At 63.0% G+C, this 5431-nt stretch overlaps 1 non-coding gene across 1 annotated transcript; it reads left to right on the top strand.

Moving 5' to 3' along the window:
- The first annotated feature begins 513 nt into the window (after nt 1-513).
- On the top strand, nt 514-667 carry LOC136685976 (5.8S ribosomal RNA). The gene has a single exon (XR_010800238.1). It is a non-coding gene; the product is annotated as a 5.8S ribosomal RNA (ribosomal RNA).
- The last annotated feature ends 4764 nt before the right edge of the window (nt 668-5431 follow it).

Genomic DNA, 5431 nt, shown 5'->3' with positions numbered 1-5431 from the left:
AGACGGACCGTATAATAGTCTAAGGCCGGTGCGCGAGTTGAAGGGGCCTCACGAACCCCGGATGCGTTTATAAACACCCGAAAGGAGACGGCCGGTGCCCGCCGGTCCTGACTAGGTGGGATCTACCCAGCGCCTTCCCCTAAGCGGGGACTTGGGAGCGTACCACCGGGCCTCGCTCATACCCTCCGGGGTGGAGAGCTTGGCTTTGAGCGCACGCCTGAATGCCTTAGACCGGGACCCGTAACGCAGCGAACCAAACCCCTGGGCCTCGCCGGGAACGGCGGGTGCCTAGACCCCGGTCTCCTAAACCACGTAAGTCTCGGGCACCTACTCGGGCGATCGTCCCCCGGGCCGTAACTCCTCGGTCCGGTGGTGACGCCCAGGTTCAATGACCTTTCCCCCCCTGCACGGGGGTGGAAGGCACCCGGCTTGAAATATATTGGCAAAAATTGTCTCTTGTTCGAATGGCTTCCTTCGCCCGGCCTGTAACGGGCCGGGCACAAACCCGAATACGACTCTTAGCGGTGGATCACTCGGCTCGTGCTTCGATGAAGAACGCAGCCATCTGCGTTAACTAATGTGAATTGCAGGACACAGATCATCGAAATTTCGAACGCATATTGCGGCCGCGGGGGTCCATCCCGCGGCCACGCCTGTCTGAGGGTCGCTTTACCCATCGATCGGTCTCCGCGCCCCCGCTGAGAGAGAGAGACCGCGGCTGGAAGCTCGCAGGGCCTGAAAACGGCCCTTCGTCTTCCCAAACGAAGACTCGGTTCCGAGCCAGTCCACGCGGCCCGTGTTGCGAGAGAGCTCCGTACAGGGAACGGAGGGAGAGCCGAGTAGGTCCGGGTCCACGTCCGTTACGGTCTCTCCCCGAGTCCCGAGCGGGGCTCCGCGCAGTCGGACGCGGGGGTGGCGAGTGCCGATTAAACCCAGCGAGCGGGCGAGTGAGCGGGCGGGCGAGCGGCCGGGGTGGGGGGGAAGGTGTCGCGGAGTTCGGTCTCGTGCCGGGCTCTCGCCCCTCGCCCCTAGCCTTCGGCCCTCCGCCTCCGCCCTCGCCCCCGCATAAGAAACCTCTGTGTGCGGCCTCAGATCAGACGAGACGACCCGCTGAACTTAAGCATATCAGTAAGCGGAGGAAAAGAAACTAACAAGGATTCCCTTAGTAGCGGCGAGCGAACAGGGAAGAGCCCAGCGCTGAATCCCACTTTCCCCTGACCGGGGTTGGCCGGGAAATGTAGCGTACGGAAGTCCGTAAGATCCGTCTCGGTGCGGACGCGGGACCAAGTCCTCGCGAACGTGGCTTCTTCCCATAGACGGTGAAAGCCCGGTAGCGAGTCCCGCGTTCCCGCCCGGGTAGGTCGGGCTTCTCGGAGTCGGGTTGCTTGGGAATGCAGCCCAAAGCGGGTGGTAAACTCCATCTAAGGCTAAATACCGGCACGAGACCGATAGCGAACCGAGTACCGTGAGGGAAAGTTGAAACAGGACTTTGAAGAGAGAGTTCAACAGAGCGTGAAACCGTTGAGAGGTAAACGTACGGGGACCGAGAAGACTGCCCCGGGGGATTCAGCCGGGCGGACGGCCCCGCGCTCGTCGGGTTCCGCGGTCGGGGGTGCGAGCGTATCCGGGCGAGAGGGGTGGGGTGCCGACTCCACCGCTCCCCGCTTCGGCTCTGCGCTTCGCCTCTGGACTTCGGGCCTGTCGGGCGTACGGAGGTCCGGCCCCGCCCGGTGTACTTTCCCCGCGTGGTGGTGAGTCGCGACCGGCTCCGGTTAGGCTTGGAAGGGCCCGAGGGTGAAGGTAGGTCCGTCCGGAGAAGGGAGTCCCCACGCGGCCCCCGGACACGGGCGTTCCGCTACAGCCCCTCGCTCCGACTTCGCCGATAACGCCGGGGCCGTGGAGCAATGTCCTTTCCGCGTTCTCCCCTCCTCCGGGATGGGGATGGGGGCCCCCCCCGATCGTTCGGTCGAAGCGGGCCGGCTGGGCTGTCCTCAGCCCCGGGCTAGGCCCGCTACGGCGATGCGGGGGGCGATCCAGGCCCACAGCACCCGAACGCCTAAGGTCAGCGGCTAAGTTCGGACCCCGAACGACCCGTCTTGAAACACGGACCAAGGAGTCTAACGCGTATGCGAGTCGAAGGGACCAGAACCCCCGGAGGCGCAACGAAGGTGAAGGCCGGCGCGCGTCGGCTGAGGTGGGATCCGTCCTAACCCTCCGAGGGGGCGGGCGGCGCACCACCGGCCTGCTCTTCCCACGTGCGGAGAGCGGAGCCAGAGCATACGCGGTGGTACCCGAAAGATGGTGAACTATGCCTGGGCAGGGCGAAGCCAGGGGAAACCCTGAGTGGAGGCCCGCAGCGGTCCTGACGTGCAAATCGGTCGTCCGACCTGGGTATAGGGGCGAAAGACTAATCGAACCATCTAGTAGCTGGTTCCCTCCGAAGTTTCCCTCAGGATAGCCGGCGCCGAAACTTCAAGTTTTATCCGGTAAAGAAATGACTGGAGGCCGCGGGGCCGAAACGGGCCTCGCCCTACTCTCAAACTTTAAATGGGTAAGAGGCCCGGCTCGCAGGCTTGGAGCCGGGCATGGAATTGACGGTGCCGAGTGGGCCACTTTTGGTAAGCAGAACTGGTGCTGCGGGATGAACCGAACGCGCGGGTTAAGGCGCCCGACGCAGACGCTCATCAGACCCCAAGAAAGGTGTCGGTTGATATAGACAGCGGGGCGGTGGCCATGGAAGTCGGCATCCGCTAAGGAGTGTGTAACAACTCACCTGCCGAATCAACTGGCCCTGAAAATGGATGGCGCTGGAGCGTCGGGCCCATACCCGGCCGTCGCTGGCGGTACTTGTCTCCCACCCCCCCCAAAAGCCAGCGAGAATGAGAGAGAGAACCGAGACTCATGGGACCGTATGCCGCGACGAGTAGGAGGGGCGCCGCGGTGGCGCAGAAGCCTTTGGCGCGAGCCTGGGTCGAGCCGCCGCGGGTGCAGATCTTGGTGGTAGTAGCAAATATTCAGATGAGAACTTTGAAGGCCGAAGTGGAGAAGGGTTCCACGCCGACAGCGCTTGGCCGTGGGTTAGTCGGTCCTAAGGGATAGGCGAGCGCCGTTCGGAAAATGCTGGGGCGATGGTCTCGTCTGCCTCGCGCTGACCGAAAGGGGATCGGGCCAATATCCCCGTACCTGGGATTGGTGGAGATCGAGCCGCCGAGAGGCGCTCCCGTGGCGGTAACGCAAACGAACCCGGAGACGCCGGTGGGGACCCCGGGGAGGATTCTCTCTCCTTGCTAAAGAGCTGGAGCGCCCTGGAATGGGTTCGACCCCGAGATAGGGGCTCAACGCTCTGAAAGGCGTCGCATGCGCTATGCGACGGCCGGGACGTTTCCCATCGGCCCTTGAAAATCCGGGGGAGGTATAGTGAATTTCCCCCCAGGCCGTACCCATATCCGCATCAGGTCTCCAAGGTGAACAGCCTCTGGCGTGTTGGAACAATGTAGGTAAGGGAAGTCGGCAAGACGGATCCGTAACTTCGGGATAAGGATTGGCTCTAATGGCTGAGCTCGGTCGGGCCCGTGTCTGCTGATGCGGGGTCCGAAAGCCCGGTGCTGCCCGTGCGACGGGGAGCTGTTCCCGGTCCACCTTCGGGCCCCCCCCCACTGGGTCCTGCGCGCGAGGAAGCGCACGGCGAGAGATTGTCCCCCCAGTATATCCAAACCCCCGTGAACAAGGCTCCGTCTGTCTGTCGGGGTCGATGAGAGTGGGTCGCGGCGAGCGAGACCTTAAGCCCCGGTGCGTGTCCCCCCCTCGGCGGTGGCGCTTAGGGGGCCTCGGTCAGGTCGACGGTAGGGGAGCCGGTCGTCGGTGGGATGCCGGCGGGGGAGCGTCCTTCGGGACTAACCTCCGTCGGATGACCGCCTTCGGCCTCCCTCTCCCTACCTAAGCCGGGCCGGGCTCCCGACGCCCGTCGCCGGGTGGGCCGCCCCCGGCTAAGCTCGAGCGTCCGGCCCTTCGCTCTCCCCCGATGGGACGCGGAGGGACGCAATGGAACGTAGGTCCGCGTGGGGGGGTTGCGGTCTCTCGTGCGTGTGTGGACTCGTAGCGGGCCACCGCCGGTGGTGGGGCTTCGGTGGGTCGGGGCGGTGTCCCTGGAGCCTCGCGCGCCGAGCCTAGGCTCCGTGGATCTCTCGGGCTTATGAGTCTCGCCTCGGGGGGAGACCTCCGGGGCCGGGTCTCTCGGCCGGCACCTAACAGCCGAATTAGAACTGCTGCGGACAAGGGGAATCCGACTGTTTAATTAAAACACAGCATCGTGAAGGCTCTTGGACCGGGTGTTGACACGATGTGAATTCTGCCCAGTGCTCTGAATGTCAAAGTGAAGAAATTCATCGAAGCGCGGGTTAACGGCGGGAGTAACTATGACTCTCTTAAGTTAGCCCCACTATACACTTTCTGGACAAAGGCCCATTCAAATATATTGCCATTGGACACTTATGACCACAGTGGGATTGTATGCCGGTTATGGATCCATAATGCCGTATAAAGCATGACCATTTGGACACTGAGTGATAACTTTTTCCAGTTTGATACCCGCGGCAAAATCGCCATTTGGACAGCACTAGGGGCACTGGTGCTCCATCTAGGAGTTCAGAACGTTGGGCCCATCCCTTTAGTATGTGTCACTTGGCTCTGATTGGCTCTGATTGGCTTTCTGAATGGAATAACCTACACCATCCAACTTCCAATATATTTAACAGTGTCATATATATTGCAAATGGGATGCATTCAACTTTGACCTCTCTAAAGTCCCGCCCAAAGCTTGGGGGAGGGTCTAAGGGTCCAGAAAGAGCGTAAAATGTCCAAATCAAATATAAATAAAATTTCTCTGGGCCTCTGGAAGCCTGGGCCTCTGGTAGCCTGGGCCTCTGGGCCTCTGGGCCTCTGGTAGCCTGGGTCTCTGGGTCTCTGGGACTCTGGGTCTCTGGGCCTCTGGGTCTCTGGGGCTCTGGGGCTCTGGGGCTCTGGGCCTCTGGTAGCCTGGGCCTCTGGGCCTCTGGGAGCCTGGGCCTCTGGTAGCCTGGGCCTCTGGGCCTCTGGTAGCCTGGGCCTCTGGGCCTCTGGGCCTCTGGGAGCCTGGGTCTCTGGGACTCTGGGGCTCTGGGTCTCTGGGTCTCTGGGTCCCTGGGGCTCTGGGTCTCTGGGGCTCTGGGTCCCTGGGACTCTGGGGCTCTGGGTCTCTGGGTCCCCGGGGCTCTGGGGCTCTGGGTCCCCGGGGCTCTGGGGCTCTGGGGCTCTGGGACTCTGGGGCTCTGGGTCCCTGGGGCTCTGGGGCTCTGGGGCTCTGGGTCCCTGGGACTCTGGGGCTCTGGGTCTCTGGGTCCCCGGGCTCTGGGGCTCTGGGTCCCCGGGGCTCTGGGGCTCTGGGTCTCTGGGG

Source organism: Hoplias malabaricus, unplaced genomic scaffold (assembly GCF_029633855.1).
Source record: "Hoplias malabaricus isolate fHopMal1 unplaced genomic scaffold, fHopMal1.hap1 H_1, whole genome shotgun sequence".
In the NCBI taxonomy this organism is placed as follows: Eukaryota; Metazoa; Chordata; class Actinopteri; order Characiformes; family Erythrinidae; genus Hoplias; species Hoplias malabaricus.
This window is presented reverse-complemented; position numbering and strand designations above follow the sequence as displayed.